Genomic DNA, 18679 nt, shown 5'->3' with positions numbered 1-18679 from the left:
AATGTGTAGTTCAGCATTGCTGACTAGCTTTTACAATGACACAGAAATACGGTTGAACTAATACCTGCTTATTTCATAATAAAAAGTATTACAAGTAAAATTTATCTCGCTTATTAGTATCACCATTATCCAAAAACAAGTTGAAGGGTATAGTAGTGCATCTTTGGTCGGTCATGATCGGTTGCTTAATTGATGCAATTAATTAAATTTGCCTTTGCTATGTGAGAATAGGTTCCATTTTCATGCTGGAAGATTTACTGATTGTATGCACAAATCTGTTCTAAACAGCTGTACATACTAAAATGTGAATATGCACTAGTCTTTACATACTGATGCAATGCAGAAACAAGCATAGCATCCTGTACTTTACATACACAAGTGTTATGGAATTGTGCATGGAAACCTGTTTTTTTAGCCTCTGTGGAGTTGCGAAATAGGCCTGCCAATTTGTGCTTTATATGACTTGGCTATGTAAACCTGGCACACATCCTACACTTTGACTTGTAGGATTGTGCGGAGAGTTGCATTGAAATGCTTGATTTATTATATGCAAATTGGCATGGCAATGTGTGCAGTACATATTATAACAAGGTGGAAACTTTCATGGGAATAGATGCAATGTACGGTGCAGGTAGAAAGTGTAATAGCAATGTGTGTGTTATACATTTTAAGGGACAATGGACACTTGCAATATGTCATGTAAATTTCTGTATAGTTAATTCTAACTTCTCAGATTTCATCTTGTAATAAGATTATCCTGAATTTACTAAGTCATCTCCATCATCTCAGACTCTTTGTTCAATAGCATTACTGCTACATTTCAGTCCTCTCACATTGTTAACATTCTTTTGTTCCATTGAAGGTCCATTTCACTCTTACACCAAGTACCCATGGCATATCTGAGCAGTACCATTAGCACATTGAGGACTTCCATAATGGCACTAGCACAAATGCTAATTGTGCTAGTAAAGGTGGCACCAAAGGTGCTTAAACTGATAATGATGGAGGGGCTGATTTACAATGTGACAGACTGTGGTAGTTGGACTCCTGCTCTAGGCAAGACTGCTGGTTTAAGGATGACAGTACTTATGTAGTGTGACATCTCAGGGAGTGTTGTGGTTAAACGGAGATTACCCCTTTCTCACATGAACAACATGTCTCAATCAAACACAGGCAATGAAGAAGATGCAGTAAGGTTGCAATAGGTTTTATTTAACAAAACTGCAATCTGCGATAAATTGCATGGGCTGCAATAATTAGGCTAATGAACAGTGCAAGAAACAGAATGTTAAAGACAAGAGTCATTCATACAAAGACCCCCATCATCTTGCAATAACATGACATGAGATAACAAATATGCCCAATACCCTAATGTCAGGTACCTAATCTCTAACCTAAAAGAGAGCTAGGTGTAATAAACCCAATCTCTAACCTAAAAGAGAGTCAGGTGTAATAAACCTAATCTGCCAATGCTATGAGAGAGCCCCCAACCCTTGTTACCTTGGACTGAGGTCTCTAGCTCAGACTCCGAAGGGACACGAAGATTGGGTCAGAATCAAGACGACGTGCAGCATCGATAGCAGAAAAGGTATCTGGCTGGAATCCCTCTGACTATCTGTTTAAGTGAGGAGTATTTATACAGATCTGCTTGGACCCCTGACATAGGTCTGTTCCCAAACAATAGATAACAAGACATGCTTCGGATGGCAATTTATATAAACAATTCCCTCGAAGGCGTGAAGAGGGTAAAGTACCTAATGTGAACACCTACAGTTTGTTTATCTTTGTCGCTTGATATTGACACCTTAGTGCAGTGGCACTGATAACGCAAAACTAAGACATGGACCTAACTAAAAACAAGACAGCCATCTTAAAAGATTTAATTAAATAAATGCGCTAAAACATAGCAAGCTAAGTAGTGTAAAAGTCACTAGGTGATGGGGGCACGAGTCTGCAAGCCAAAGGCTAAGCTAACTCCTCTTTCTCATTAAAACAAACTAGGATTCCCTACACCTCCCCATTGCCGTAACAAGTATGACGTCATAGTCGTGACGCCACTGAAGGTGAATGAACCCAAATGCTAAAAAGTGCAATTGACTAAAAGCATGAAAACTAGGTAAAAATCATTTTTAAAAACATGTTAAAACCCAAAATTGCTAAAAAACATGCGAAGAGACATAGGGGGTCATTCTGACCCTGGCGGTCCGAGACCGCCAGGGCAAAAAATACCAAAGCACCACCAACAGGCTGGCGGTGCTTTTTTTTGTATTCTGACCGCGGCGGTATAGCCGCGGTCGCACCGCCGGGGCCGGCGGTTTACCGCCGTTTATGCCCCGGCGGTGATAATCTGCCAGGGCAGCGCTGCAAGCAGCGCTGCCCTGGGGATTATGACCCCCTTACCGCCAGCCTGTTTCTGGCGGTTTTCACCGCCAGGAAGAGGCTGGCGGTAAGGGGTGTCCAGGGGCCCCTGGGCAGTGCAGGGGCCCCCTAACAGGGCCCCGGCCAGCTTTTCACTGTCTGCATAGCAGACAGTGAAAAGCGCGACGGGTGCAACTGCACCCATCGCACGGCCGCAACACCGCCGGCTCCATTAGGAGCCGGCTCCTGTGTAGCGGCCTCATTCCCGCCGGCCCAGCGGGAATGTCGGAATGGGGGCCACGGGAGTGTGGCCGCATTGGCGGTTTCCGCCTGGTGGGCGGCGGTAGCCGCCCGCCAAGGTCGGAATGACCCCCATAATGTCGACCATGACAAGCACATCAGGCCAAAGTAGGAGCAAGGAATGCAAATATTGAATTTGGTATTCTAAGCCAATCATCAAATTGTCTAACAATAGTCTTGATCTTGAAGAGCATCTTCAAAGCCATCGAATGGAAAGGACCTCAAGAAAGAGGCCACATCGTCAGATGTTAGCTCGATCACAGGATAGGCAGATGAATCCACGGAGCAGTAGTGCATAGTAGTCTCTTGTGCAGGTCCACCTGCAGGAGTGGCACTCTCCCCAGCACCAAAAAGAGCCAGACCATTCACCAAGGGTGGCTCATAAGTGGCCTCATGAATCAGCCTTAGTCTCAAGGGGCACGACCGTGAATGAACCCCAATCAGGGACATCAGCAGTGCTTGGTCCACAGGAGGCACTGGCATAATAGCAAGACGCAAGTGTTCGAAGAGGCACCATAGGCAACGAAAGACTGGTTGCACGCACCATAGGACTGGTCGGAATGACAATGACCAATCACGCTCCAAGTTCTCCAGCAACGAAACATCAAAGACCTGAACCATGAGTTCACAGCACAGTTGACCTGGTGGCAGTGCCTCCATTGCTTTGCATAGCTGGAAAGACACAACCACTGTGAATCACAAGAAATAGCAGCAGTATTCCTGCCAATGAATGCCAAAATTATAGAAAAGCCGCCAAACACACTTGAAAAGAGCGAATGGATCGCCGACGGAACGACTCCGAAGACAGTCTGGAAGATGGACACAAATCCAGACCCAACAGCCTTACAGAAATGGACAATCCCAGTCATGTTCGAGGCGTTGAAAATTCTGGATACCAGCTCTCCAAAGTGCTTGGGGAAATTGGTATTTAATAGGGATTGTATCTCGGCTGATGATCTCGCAATCTGGAGAGCATACGTTTCTCTAGCTGATGTCAATGCGACTTGTTTTTGAAACAGTAGCACCTTTAGTCTGCTCAGCTTGTCATAATTTACATTAGTAGTATCAATGTGAGGCCACATGTCTGATACTTTTATCTCTCATGTGGGGGGGAATAAAACTTGTCCACAACATGTAACGACCTTAGAGACTGAAATTGCGTAGGCAATTCCTGGTCGCATACCGCAACAGCTTTGGTCACTCAGCACCACATAATTTCCATTCAAAAGTACATGAAATGCTGGTCGAATCAAAGGAATAGGAGTACCCTTCAGAAAACAGGCCAAGATCGTGACCCCTGCATTGCAAAGGCATTGAAGGGACACCTGCTTGCAGATCATTGAATGATTAACAGTAGTCTCGCATTCGCTTACGCTGAGAAAGACCTCTGTTTTGCCATTCAGACATTTGTATTCAAAGGGCAACTCCCACTCTTCTTTAATATAGCTATGGCCTAGTCACACATACTTGCCCACAGCAAGATGTTTCAGGCATTTTGAAAAACGAAAAGTGGAAATGGCAGATTAATGATGCCATGTAGGAGCCATACGGTTGAAGGACTCTCTGTAACCATGAAAGGCAACCTTTCTAACTTCTCTATGTGAAGCATGGTGAAACTCGCTTCCCTTTTAGCCATTGTCTGTTGTTCCTTTGACAAATTAAAAGTGGTGAACAATTTACTACTGTTAATATACTTTTATTGGAACTCGCCCATTTTTCAAAGTCTGTAATGTCCAGCCTAACTGCATGATGGAAAGCAGCTGACTTTGCCCATGACATAGAAGGGACATGTCTGTCTGAATGATAATCTATTGCAGACAACACTATGTTTGTCAGGGAGTAAATCCTGTTGGACAGAGTGTTTATGCCGTTATCGACAACAGCTATAGCCTTCCTTAGTTGTCCTTATCAATTTGCCTTAAACGTGCAAAAGCTTCTATCTGAGAAAGCTTCCAGATCTCATTATACATTGCATAGATGAATCTTTTAGAGCGTGGCTTTCTATGACCTAGCAAAAAAGTCCTGCAAGTCTATATCCTCAGAAAGAGTTTTAAGATGCTCTTTAACTGTGGCTAAAGTGTTAGACTGTACCCATTGTTGGCACGGTTGACCCACACTGTGGGGGTCATTCTAACCCTGGCGGTCCAAGACCGCCAGGGCTAAAATGACTGGGGCACCGCCAACAGGCTGGTGGTGCCCCGCTGGGCATTCTGACCGCGGCGGTTCGGCCGCGGTCAGAAGTGGAAAACCGGCGGTCTCCCGCCGGTTTTCCGCTGCCCAAATGAATCCTCCATGGCGGCGCAGCAAGCTGCGCCGCCATGGAGGATTCTGACACCCCATACCGCCATCCTGTTCCTGGCGGTTCTCCCGCCAGGAACAAGATGGCGGTATGGGGTGTCGCGGGGCCCCTGGGGGCCCCTGCAGTGCCCATGCCAATGGCATGGGCACTGCAGGGGCCCCCGTAAGAGGGCCCCAAAAAGAATATCAGTGTCTGCTTTGCAGACACTGAAATTTTCGACGGGTGCAACTGCACCCGTCGCACCTCCCCACTCCGCCGGCTCAATTCTGAGCCGGCGTCCTCGTGGGAAGGGTGTTTTGCACTGGGCTGGCGGGCGGCCTTTTGGCGGTCGCCCGCCAGCCCAGTGCAAAACCCAAAATACCCTCAGCGGTCTTTCGACCGCGGAGCGGTATTTTGGAGGGGGAAGTCTGGCGGGCGGCCTCCGCCGCCCGCCAGACTTAGAATCACCCCCTGTATGTGGACACTATGGGCCTGATTCTAAGCTTGGCGGGCGGCGGGAGCCGCCCACCAAGTGGGAACCGCCAGAAGACTGTCCCGCGGTCAAAAGACCGCGGCGGTCATTCTGGGTTTCCCACTGGGCTGGCGGGCGACTGCCAAAAGTCCGCCCACCAGCCCAGTGGGAAACACCCTTCCCACGAGGAAGCCGGCTCCGAATGGAGCCGGCGGAGTGGGAAGGTGCGACGGGTGCAGTTGCACCCGTCGCGAATTTCAGTGTCTGCAAAGCAGACACTGAAATTCTTTGTGGGGCCCTCTTACGGGGGCCCCTGCAGTGCCCATGCCATTGGCATGGGCACTGCAGGGGCCCCCAGGGGCCCCACGACACCCCATACCGCCATCCTGTTCCTGGCATGGGGTCTCAGAATCCCCATGGGCAGCGGAAAGTCGGCGGTACACCGCCGGCTTTCCGCTTCTGGCCGCGGCTGTACCGCCGCGGTCAGAATGCCCGGCGGAGCACCGCCAGCCTGTTGGCGGTGCTACCGCCAGCCCCCGCCCTGGCGGAATCTGAATAAACCAGCTTTGTATCTGTTAGCAAAATGTTCCTAAGTTTTTGAAGGAGGTAATTTGAAATAGTATGACTCTGGATGTTTGTGAGAGTGAAGCTCCTATTCCTCAGGATCTGTACGAGATGACAAGTTAGGCCCACCTCCAGGCACCTCCAACTCTGGAAACCTTTGTAGCACAGAGTATTAGAGTGGTCAGGCAATGGGAAGGGAATTAGGAAGGGGACTGCCGGGAAGGAGACCTACAAAAAGAAATAGCAATACACACAGCAATGTCATCTTATAACTAACTATAACACTGTTATAATCTCTCAGTCATGAGTTTGTTTTCTCTCACAAACTCACCAAAATTTACTCAATATTACACCACAAATATGACCAAAAAAACCCAAAATGAAACAAAAAAATACCCCCCAAGCTAAGTGTTCCAAAGATATTGTTAAAGCTGATATTCATTAGACTATTCAGCAATTCTGAATTTTTAAAATATCCTGTCTTAAATAAAGAGTAATCTTCCAAAAACATTTAAGTTAGTATCCTCTTTGCAAAACAAAAATATCAGTTACATGGAACAAATAATTTCCTCTAAATTTTCCTTACAATACAGATACACAGATAAAAGCAAACACTTTGTTCTATTCACAGTGTTCCTTTAGTTATGTGACTTCATATCATTAGAAACAGAAAAAGAGCAATAAATATTGCATCTGGCAGACTGCCAGCAAACTCCAGCAAATGCCCTTTGTTTATCTACTTAAGATAAAATCTCACCACTAAGAGCAGGACCTGCTCTTCAATAAACTTCAAAATCAACCTCCAGAAAGCACTCTCTCAAAGCCCAGAGAGATAAGGCCTGCCACAGCCAGACAAAGGACCAAACCCAGAAAGCTCTGGAGGAATAGTGAGCACCTGGGTACGGGGTGTGGCAGGCTTTATAGTCTGGGCACAACCAACCTGGTTGCTATGGAAACCTCTACAGAGAGCATAAAAAAACAAGCACAAATCTGTGTAATAATAATGTCAAGGACAATCAACAAGCATACGCTCATGCAAAAGGTAATGTTATGCATACAGCTCAGACTATTTGCAGACAACAAGCATAAGCTCATGCAAAAGGTAAAACAAACACAAGTCTGTGTAATAATAATGTGATGGACAATCAACAAGCATAGGTTAATGCAAAAGGTAATATTATGCATACAGCTCAGATTATTTGCAGAATACTAGATATACTCAACTAATTTTCCAGACTCTCTAACACATGCAATGACAATGCCACCACCAACGTGCTCTGGGTGCAGCCTCATGTGCCTTACCACACCATTGTCTCAAACATGTACGCTGAAGAACTCATAACGCATTGGTTGGAGCGGGCTCTAGACACTGCAGTACCCTAGTTCTGACAATGTTTTATGTCATACCCAGAAAAATAAGTACATTTACCTAAATAACATTTTGGGCTCCCCACAGGTGGTGTTGAGCAGTGTTTCCACTGTGTGTAGTTAAGTATTGGTTTGTGTCTAGTGGCACAGTGCAGGTAGTAATGTCCCCAGTTATTGTAGCAGAACATTTCCCCACAATTCTGTATACTTGTATATACATCATCACTTTCAAATACTGATTAGTCCTTCATTTCAGTCAACACAGAATCAACTGTCTGGACATCCCAATCATCAGATACAACACCAGGTGTAATTACATCTGTCATAGAAATTTTGAATACATCTGGAATTTGAATAACCTCAGTAGGCCCACATATAACGAATGGAATGTATCCCACACAATCCCATCAGGAATTGGTACAGCTGAAATGTTCAGAAGGGACAAGTCTCTTTGGACCTTATGTGAAGGATGATATGGAGTTAAGACTTCATCCACAAGCTCAACTGAGGAGCGTGCAGGAAGATAATGACCATTTATAAGTAAAAAGAAAACAGTCACAAAACCAATCCATAAAAACAATGCAAAAAATGTCAAGCAGAACCATAAATAGTTCCATGGGTATATTAGATAGTTATTTCTGAGCCATAAATACAGCTTATGTGTCATTGAAACATTTTCAATCACAGGAGTGGACGAATCTGAAGAAAAGTCATCAATGTTGATGAAGTAACCAGAAGCAGTCTCTGCAAACGCAGGAGCAGGTGCATTACCGTTGGATGGATCCACTTTGTGTGGAGGCTCATAGTAGACGGTGTCGTCAGTCTGTGTAGTGTTGGTGTAGAAAACAGCCAAATCTAGGTGCTGTCGTTGACGTGGTAACTGGAATCAGCAAGACCTCATTTTCTGCCCTCCCGACAGTCGAGGAGGTATTTATAGCATCGTTGGACACTATTGTGCAGTCCAAAGAAGCATTGTTATTTCTACTTTGAAGAGGTATGTCCTGTTGGGTAGTGAGAGGGGACTGGGAACTACCCGAGGGACCTCTGGGTCTACTGTGCAGGATTGGCCACATGGTGAAGTATGACATCTTCAATGGAAATTAATCCGTTTCCTTTGGAACCAGGCACCGGTGGTAGGATGACAGTTCTGGTGCCTTGTACTCCCAGGTCCGGGACCGGTGCTCTGTAAGATGAGCCAAATTCCTTCTTCACAGCGGTCTACTCACGAACCAGATCCCCAACTTTAGGAATCCAGCCAGTGGAAGTTGTTGGTAAATCCCTTATTCCTAAAGTGGCAACACTGGTGGATGGTTTATCATCACAAAATTGCTGAAGCTCCTGTAAAAGAGTGAGACATTCATTTATCTCAAAAGGTGTGTCTGCTGCCACCAAACCAGGACCATCAAGATCTGGGACATACATAGGTATCCCAAAGAGAACCTTATAGGGAGTGCGTCCCCCCAAGGACCGTCTTGGCAGATTATTCAGTGCTCTCCGGACCCGGAATAGGTGATGTGGCCAACTACGGACAGTACCTAATACTCTAGCTGCTAAGGACTGCTTTAGATCATGGTTCCGCCTCTCCACGATTGAATTTCCCTCTGGATGGTATGGTGAGGAGTAATGGAGTTCCACACCCATCGTCCCCATGGTGTTCCTGAATGCCTTAGAGGGAAATGCAGAGCCCTAGTCTGAATGGAATGCCGCAACCGCATATGTGCCGATAAAGATCAGCAAGTCTTTTATAACAGTTCGAGTGACAGCTGACTGCAGAGACCATACCCACAGGAATTTAAAACAAGAATCTACAGCAACTAAGATGTATTTGTATGCACCATCGGGTTGAAGTGGACCGCAATGGTCCAAGCACATACATAGTAGTGACATAGCAAAAACAACAAGTGATGGACGGAATACTTAACATTGTCAAACATTCACCCCCAGTACAGCGATCTGGGCCTAAATCCATCATTTGTTTTCTGCCCATGCCATTCCAGTTTGGACCCAGCCATATGCAAATCAGTCTTGACCCTGTTCCCCATGGGAACAGTCCAGCCCGAATTGCTAGGCCAGGTCTTCCCTAGACTGGAAACAAGCATCCTGGGACCGGTTTCGGGGTTTCACACCTCATCAGCCAGGCTAGCTTGAATCCAGTGGCATGGGAAGCACGGGACCCACGTCTGGGCATACCCTTCCCACTTAGGGTGACAAAGCAAAAACAACAAGTGATGGACGGAATGCTGAACATTGTCAAACATTCACCCCCAGTACAGTGATCTGGGCCTAAATCCATAATTTTTGTGCTTCCCATGCCATTCCAGTTTGGACCCAGCCATATGCAAATCAGTCTTGAGCAGTGGCCTGCTGGACACTAAGGGGGTCATTCCGACCCCGGCGGTCAAGGACCGCCGGGGCCGGGGATGCGGGAGCACCGCCAACAGGCTGGCGGTGCCCCGCAGGGCATTCTGACCGCGGCGGTTTGGCCGCGGTCAGACAAGGAAAACCGGCGGTCTCCCGCAGGTTTTCCGCTGCCCTGGGAATCCCCCATGGCGGCGCAGCTTGCCGCCATGGGGGATTCCGACCCCCTCACCGCCATCCTGTTCCTGGCGGCTCCGACCGCCAGGAACAGGATGGCGGTGAGGGGTGTCGTGGGGCCCCTGGGGGCCCCTGCAGTGCCCATGCCAATGGCATGGGCACTGCAGGGGCCCCCGTAAGAGGGCCCCACTTTGTATTTCAGTGTCTGCTTTGCAGACACTGAAATACGCGACGGGTGCCACTGCACCCGTCGCACATACCCACTCCGCCGGCTCTATTTGGAGCCGGCTTCCTCGTGGGGAGGGGTTTCCCGCTGGGCTGGCGGGCGGCCCTCTAGCGGTCGCCCGCCAGCCCAGCGGGAAAGCCAGAATGGCCTCCGCGGTCTTTCGACCGCAGAGCGGCCATTTGGCGGCTCCCGCCGCCCGCCGGGCTCAGAATTAGCCCCTAAGAGTGATATTTGCGGTGGGCATTTAAAGTTGGAGCCCTTTATCTGCTGGAAGATGTCACAACAAAGGATGTATTGTTTTGTCTGTTTGTATAGACCTGGCCACCAGAATGTAAGAGTATTACTGTGGCCGCAATACCAGCATGTGCAGAAGTGATACCCTCATGCACTGCTTTTATTAGATCTAATCTCTGGTCTTCATTGGGGATCGCTCGATCTCCAACCCCAGGAAGTGTTGCATAAGCAACATTCTGTGCACTGATGTGGTAAGAATACTTTGTAGGGTATCATTTTGGAAGAAGCTTCCCTTCAGCCGAAGCTTTCACGGCAATCATAATTTCATTATCCAATCTCATCTGTGAACGAGTTACTGCAGCTGCAGAAGCCATAGCTACTGCAGATTTCGCTGCTTCATCAGCCAAAGTGTTACCGATAACATGTACTCCTACACGTTGGTGGCCCAATGTATGTCCCATGGACACAAGTTAGCTTATCCTTGAGATCAGCCACCTTCCCCTTCAGAGTTCTGTGTTTTATGGTGTTCCCTTTGGAATCTCTAAACCTGTTCAATCGCCAATGATTAAGATAATCATTGTAAGACTGGATGCAGTAGTATGAGTTGCAGACAATTAAGACCATTAATCCTGGCTCTGTGTGTTCTAGCACGAAAATAAGGGCTTTGAGTTCAGCCAGCTGAGCTGTGCAATTCCCTAGAGTCTACATGTAGGTATTGTGAGGGTGGAAAACTCCATCCTTCATCACTCCAATCACGTCTGCGCAAGCGGCTAAATATTGATGTTTGATACTTACAGCTGGTTGTGCTGAACCATGTGTATATGACAGTATGGTATCTGTCAAGTGACAAAACATCTAGAGGAGCGGGGTACTCCTGTTTGTATTGGAGAAATTCTTGTGTCAGAAGTTTTGGATCAAAGATGTAGTCAACATCGGTGGCAATCAGGGAGGTTGCCCACTGAATCCAGCATGGATGTAATGCTTTAGCGTTAGGAACACTTGCTTTGGTGACTGCCTCTAAGGCTGGCAAGGGGGTAACGACAATGATGCGTTTCCCTTCGACCATTGGCCTCTCCTTAATGACAGCCATCTGAACTGCAGTTAGAATTTTTTCTGTAGGTGCAAAGCGTTGTTCTGCATTGGAGTATGAATGTGATTTATATGCTATGGGCACTGTTTCGCCTTCGTTAAAGGTGACATAAGTGAACCCAACGGCATCAACAATTATTCTGATGACCAAATTTGTTTTGTTGTCACATGTGTGCAAGTGTTCTGCTTCTAGCATGTCCTGTTGCAATTCCCTAAGGATGCATGTGTGTTCAACTGTCCAGTGTCTACTAGAATAACTAGGGCATATTAAGTCATAGAGTGGCTTGATATGATGTGCATTGTCAGGAATGTATGTTCTGCCAAAAATGAAGAAACCAAATAAAGACTGTAGTTTCTTGAGAGTGTTAGGTTGGTAGAGTTGAGCACATTTTTCCAGAAAGTGGGGGGCCAAGCTCTTCCCCTCGTTTCAGAGCTCGTATCTCAGGAATAATACGCTGAGAAAGGCTATTTTAGTTTTCCTAAAATTGAATTTGTAGCTGAGGGCTGCGAATCCTAAAACGATCCGATCGACCCAGGCAAGATGAATGTTAGGTTGTCATCTGTGAGATAAATATCATCCACATAAGACAACGCCTCGGGATCAATATCATGCAATGTTGATGTTACTCGGGCCGAGAACAGCCCTGGGCTGTTCTTGTAGCCTTGGGGCAAATGGAAGAAGCATTTCTGTGAGCCAAATGACAATGCACTCAGGTCCCAACTTTCATGTGTAATATTCCGGCAGAAAAACCGGATGGATATATCCAACATTGTTTTGAGTTTCTTACGCATTATAGTGTTAATTAGTGTTGTGCTATGCGAATTTTGTATAGCGTATGTACATGCATGACTGTTTAAGTGTCTGTAATCTAAGACTATTCTATAAGGATGGTTGGGTTTTGCAACTGGGAATAACGGGTTATTTATTGCAGAGACCCAGGGCTCAATTACTCCCTGGTACTCAGCTGAGTGAGGAGCTCCCGCACTGGAGCATTTGCTTTGTTTTTAGGATATTGTGGCTGAGGTTGGGGTGTAGACCTGATAGGTATTTCATGGCAAGGAGAATCTTTGTCCCAACCTACATGATTGCGGTTCAACGCAGGAGCCTGCGCTAAAGCCTAATTGACAGCGTAGGCTTCTTTTACCGCTTCTGGACTAAGATCAGAGAAAGATGGCAAAATTACATCTTCCCCATGTGGGAGCTTACGGACGTGTTCAGGTGGCCAGTGCCTTTCAGCCAACAGGATATCACAACTAAATTCATCCCAAAATATCACACCAATGATGCGCTCTACGTCTCCCTCAATTTGGATATTTAAATCATAAACCCTGTTGGGTGGGAGAACGCGACCATCCACAGTCTCAACTTCAATGAAATCACTAGTTGCTGTTGCATCCAGATGATCTTTCAGACTCTGGCGACATATTGTGACCACTGCTGCACTGTTTAGCAGTGTCACTGCCCACGTCTTGTTCTTCAGCAATGTTCTCAAGTGTACTGGCATTTTTAATTGACAGTGCTGCCACCTTTTTCTTTTTAAACTGTGGCTTTTGTTGGGGAGACTTTTCTTCTTTTTTGTCTGAAGACTGTGGTGAGTCTTTCTTCTGTTTCACGTATTCAGGACGTCGATCAGGATGGCCCCCTCTCTTGTTACGTCTATCCGGTGTGTTCTGAGAGGGACATGAATCAGTATATCTGTCAGGAGCTTTTATATTTTCTCTATGTCTGAGAGTATATCTTCATTTGGAGTTCTCCAGATGTGGAGAATCTGCTCTCTGATTTTTTCTATCTTTAAATTGCTTTTGTTTATCCCAGTGCTTCTTAGAACCCTCCTGTGCCTGTTTAGTACCTTCCTTAGGGGCAGTACTCTGTAGTTCAAGCTTCTTCGGCTTGGCTCCCAAACGATCCCATCCTATACTAGTATAGGTATTGGAAATAATTTTTGGCGTATAGCCAGTACTACCGCTTCCCCTTTTTACTGAGTATGATTGATGAGACCACGTTGAAGTTACACATTAATTTCATCCCCAAATCTAGGGCTGGTGAAGCCCTGTGCTCATTCTGTATTTGTTTCAGCACCTCCAGAAAATTGGCAAGTGTTGGGGTACCATGTGTGTTAGTATAAATTGCAGCAAAGAGTGTACCCCATGTGGCGCAGTCATCCACCGAGGGACCCATCCTGAAGGGCAAACACATTGGGAGAATTATATTTCTCCTGTGGGCCCGTATGGGGAAACACAGCTTCCTGCTAGTTTGTTTTCTGGGCTATTCAGAATGGTATTTTCTCTCATTCTGTGGGTACCTTACCCATGATAGTATGTACTGTTTGTAGGTTAATCCCAGTAGCCAATTGATATTCAGCCGGTGCTGGTGGAGCTTGGCACGCTGGTGTGGTGTTCAAAGTTCGCATTACAAACTGAACAAGTCATCTGTAAAGTGTTACTAGCTCAATGTATAAGTCTCACAGGTCTGCTGCCTGCATATTTTGTATACCAGGGTGAGGTGCGTATGTGGCAAACATAGGCCACATTGGTCCATTATTACCTAAGGGACCACGGCTTGTATTACATGTGGTAGGGCACCATTAAACCAGTTCTGATGTTCTTGATAGGTAATCGGAATCTCAAGATACTGGTATGCTTGGTACCGTTGAGGTACGTTTTCAATTCTATATGTATGAAATGTGAATGATCTTTGGTCTTCCTCAGGAAAGGTGATCCAAGAATTGAATGTTTCTGTTTGGTAAGTTTCACTAGCTTCTACTATGAATGTGACATCCCGCCCCCATCTGTTAAGCCATGCAATACTAGGTATAGAGTTACTGTTTGTCTAGCATTCTCAGGAATGTCTATGACGTTAGCAATGTTTTATAAAGTTTATAAGATATGGAACACCAAATGGGGAGCAAAGTCCTTTTATGAGTTCGAGCACGAACAACCTTCAGCCTAATTAGGTGCTCCCTGTTCAGCTGAGGAGGCTCTTCCCCAAGACCAGGGACATCTCCGTATAATGGTACTTTAGGGTACCTGAAGTATATGAAACAGTGATAGTCGGGGTATCCGTAAATTAGTGCCTAAGTACCATTATTGGTGGCGCCATGTTGTAGTTGGACTCTTGCTCTAGGCAAGACTGCTGGTTTAAGGATAACAGTACTTATGTTTGTAGGCAACTATGTCAAGCCTACAACAAATTCCAACTGTCATCCTAACCCTTCCGGCTCACAAGCAGCACCTCACTAAAAACCCAAATAGTAAAAGGAGATTTGTGGCAGCCTTTACGCATGGACTCAAGAGTGTGACATCTCAGGGGGTGTCGTGGTTAAACGGAGATTACCCCTTTCTCACATGAACAACATGTCTCAATCAAACACAGGCAATGAAGAAGATGCAGTAAGGTTTCAATAGGTTTTATTTAACAAAACACCAATCTGTGATACGCTGCATGGGCTGCAATAATTAGGATAATGAACAGTGCAAGAAACAGAATGGTAAGGACAAGAGTCATTCATACAAAGACCCCCATCATCTTGCAATAACATGACATGACATGAGATATCAAATATGCCTAATACCCTAATGTCATGTACCTAATCTCTGACCTAAAAGAGAGTTAGGTGTAATAAAGCTAATTTCTAACCTAAAAGGGCGCTAGGTGTAATAAACCTAATCTGCCAATGCCATGTCCATGAGAAGAGCCCCCAACCCTCGTTACCTTTGAATGAGGTCTCTAGCTCAGACTCCATAGGGACACGAAGATTGGGTCAGCGTCAAGGCGACAAGTAGCATTGAGAGCACCAAAGGCATCTGGCTGGAATCCCTCTGACTATCTGTTTAAGTGAGGAGTATTTATACAGATCTGCTTGGACCCCTGACATAGGTCTGTTCCCAAACAATAGATAACAAGACATGCTTCGAATGGTAATTTATATAAACAATTTCATCAAAGGCGTGAAGAGGGAGAGTACCTAATGTGAACACCTACAGTTTGTAGGCACTGAAAAAGCAAAACTAAAACATGGACCTAACTAAAAACAAAGCAGCCATCTTAAAATATTTAATTAAATAAATGCGCTAAAACATAGCAAGCTAAGTAGGGTAAAAGCCACTAGGTGATGGGGGCACAAGTCTGCAGCCAAAGGCTAAGCTAACCCCTCTTTCCCATGAAAACAAACTAGGATTCACTACAAGATGGTGTACTGTGTTGCAACAGTGATGGAGGACTCTGTCCACCAAAATGACTGTCCACCCAATTTTGAGATGGGTGTACTGGCAGGTTTAGGTAAACTTACTCCATCGGCCTAAACCTCTGATGGCCTGATGGAGTACGGGGCATTAGAGGTAAGGCATCCAACTATTTGTCCTATTTAGAGTAAGCAGTCAGCTGGCTCTTTTTTCCTGCCCATCATCCCACATCCTGGTGATGTGAGACAGTAAAAATTCAAGAATGTCCCCACCCAACACACCACACAATAAAACTTGCATAGTGTTGGGGGCCATTTGTTTTTAGTTTTCCAAAAACAAACTGACATCTTTGGAGGTTTTTTGATGTAAAAACATTCAAAAGTTTAGTCCCATCACGAATCATGGATTCAGATCAAACTTTTGAAAAGCTGTGTATAAACTGCTGTGACAGTGGTTCATATAAATCCACAGAGTTTACCGCAAAGCCAGTGGTAAACTTTAAGGGGGGATTCGAGAAAATTGGCACTACACTTAGTCCCCTTAGTGGACAGACTTCATGTTGGCATCGGTTTCTTCTGGGGTGGTGATGGGCCATGTGGTTAGTATGAGCACCCCCTACATTAAACAGAAGCAACTGAAAATGCTGTAAATCATTTTCCAGATGAGATTACATATCATATTACTCTAACCTCTTTAAGTGAGATGGCTATGAATGCGATATTATTAATTTCTTTTAATGTGTGTGTGTTGTTATTTTATTACGTTTCACTTTTAGTGGCTGTTATTTGTTAGTATTAACATTGTATGAACATTGTAAGGTCAAAAGCATTGCATTTTGTATGCAAATTATGCTCTGGAAGTTGATCCTACCAATGTGTGAATTTTAGTGGTTTGTGGGTTTTAATTAGTAATTATATCTGTATTTTAACTGTGTTTTATTATGTGAAGTTTGTGTTTGAACTGTCAAAGTGTACTCTATCCTTTGGTAAAATGTAATCCCTTCATCCCAACCTGGGCCCTTCTTTACACTTATTAATCTAAAACTGCTAAAGAGATGTACACCAAATTAAAAGGGCACTTCCTTTAGTGGAGCTCTTACTTTGTTTTAAATTTGGTGTAATTCATTAAGCCTTTGTTTTTAAATGAAGGAGTAAAAAAAGAATCAAATGGGAAATGACACTTTTAGGATGCACCCACACTTTTTATTTACTCCCGCTTGACTGACATGTACAAAACTTGTCAACTTTGGTGCCATTTGACAAATCTTCATGACATGTTCCACAAAAAAGTTTCATTGACCTCAGCTCTTTTCTGGAAAGTTTCAGGGCAATCCGTTAAGTGGACTCTGAGAAAAAGAAGGGGTTCCAAAATGCATTTTCCAAGTGCAATTTCCCATATGAATATCGGGCACATCTACAGCCAAAATGGCTAAATGGAATTGCACCAAATTTGGCAGAAAGCCAAATATTTACCCGGAAAGTGTGCATTTATGATTTGGTGTAAATTCATTCAGTGCTTTTGGCGAAATGAATGCTCAGTATTTACAGATAAATCAGGTCAAGGTGGTACCGGGGTACCTGCAGATTAAATGAAAGGATCAAATTGGTTGTCTCACCTCAATAAGGATACCTGGAAGCCAATTTAGGACTTCTGGACTCAATACGGCTGCCTGAATATAAATAAATATAACAGGATAAAGTAGGGATAACCTAAACCCCAAGGACTTGCGGGGAGGTCTTAAAAAGACCAATTTGAGGCCAAAATCAACAATTAGTTTCTTTGGGCACTGTGGTATCACAGTGGTAGAAACTAAACAAAAACAGGATGGCCCCTTCTATTGTTACATCACATTATAAAGACTTTGAAAACTTACTGAAAAGTGATGTTATGGGTAAATTATGGTAATTGCTGGCACATGCTCTATCCACAGGGTCACTCCTAAACTTTTTGCCACCCCCCTTTCCGTTTCTGAACCTTTTTTGTTGCCTGTTAGGATGTTGTGCACTTTACCACTGCTAACTCGAGCTAAAGTGTATGAGCTCCCTCCTTTAAACCTGGTAAAATTGGCATATACACAAGTGGCACATTTAGTTCAAATGTAAGTCCCTAGTAAAATGGTACTACATGAGACCAGGGCCTGTAAATTAAATGCTGCTCATGGGCCTGCAGCACTTAATATGCCACCAACAGAAGCATAAGTAGCCCTATAAAGCATATTTCAAGCGTGCCTTTGTGGCCTGTTTGTGCAGTTTAAAACTGCCATTCCGACCTGGAAAAATAAACATTTTGTGAGGTCCAAACCTTCTTTTGTAATACATATAAGTCATCCCTAGGATAGTCCTAAACAGCTTATAGGGCAGGGTGTCTTGTATTTAAAATTAACTTTTAAGTTTTACATGCCTTGGTAGTGAAAAACTCTAAAATTCTTGTTTCACTAGTGCAAGGCTTGCCATTACCACAGGATCACACTGGGATACCTTCTTACAAGTGATAATTGATTGGGAGCAAGCAGGAATATCATGTTTGGTGTCTGAGGAATTGTAATCTACAACCCTTTTTAGTGGTAAAGTCAGATTTTAAGTTACAATTCTGAAAATGCCACTTTTATAAAGTTTTCATCTTCTTGTCCTAACCATTTGGTGATCAGAGCCTGTTTTCTGGGTCGCATAACTAGGCATAGTTGGCAGTTGGCCTTTGTGAAGCCCTCCCAGACATACCACAACCTACCAACCTGGCACCACAAAACACACTTCTCAGCTCACACACAAAGTACTGCACACAAGCCTATTGTCTCCCCGATCACACTGGGATCAGGGCTGGAGGCAGGAATTTCCAGATAGTTTTGTAAGTAGAAAACTCCAGATGTTTGTTCTAATTGAAGTGGGCACCGGGTATAAAAAGGGGGCCCTTTGTCAACACCAGGTCAGTGCACGCTCTACGGGCATCTAGAATGCAAAAACCCAACACTCGCAAGATAATGTAATTTATGCATTGTGATGATATGTTATTGTTTAACCTTTTGCATTGCAGAATTCCATCCAAAAGATTCATTTTTAAGGTGCTTATAAATACT

Source organism: Pleurodeles waltl, chromosome 5 (assembly GCF_031143425.1).
Source record: "Pleurodeles waltl isolate 20211129_DDA chromosome 5, aPleWal1.hap1.20221129, whole genome shotgun sequence".
Classification (NCBI taxonomy): domain Eukaryota; kingdom Metazoa; phylum Chordata; class Amphibia; order Caudata; family Salamandridae; genus Pleurodeles; species Pleurodeles waltl.
Note: the sequence above shows the minus strand (reverse complement) of the source record.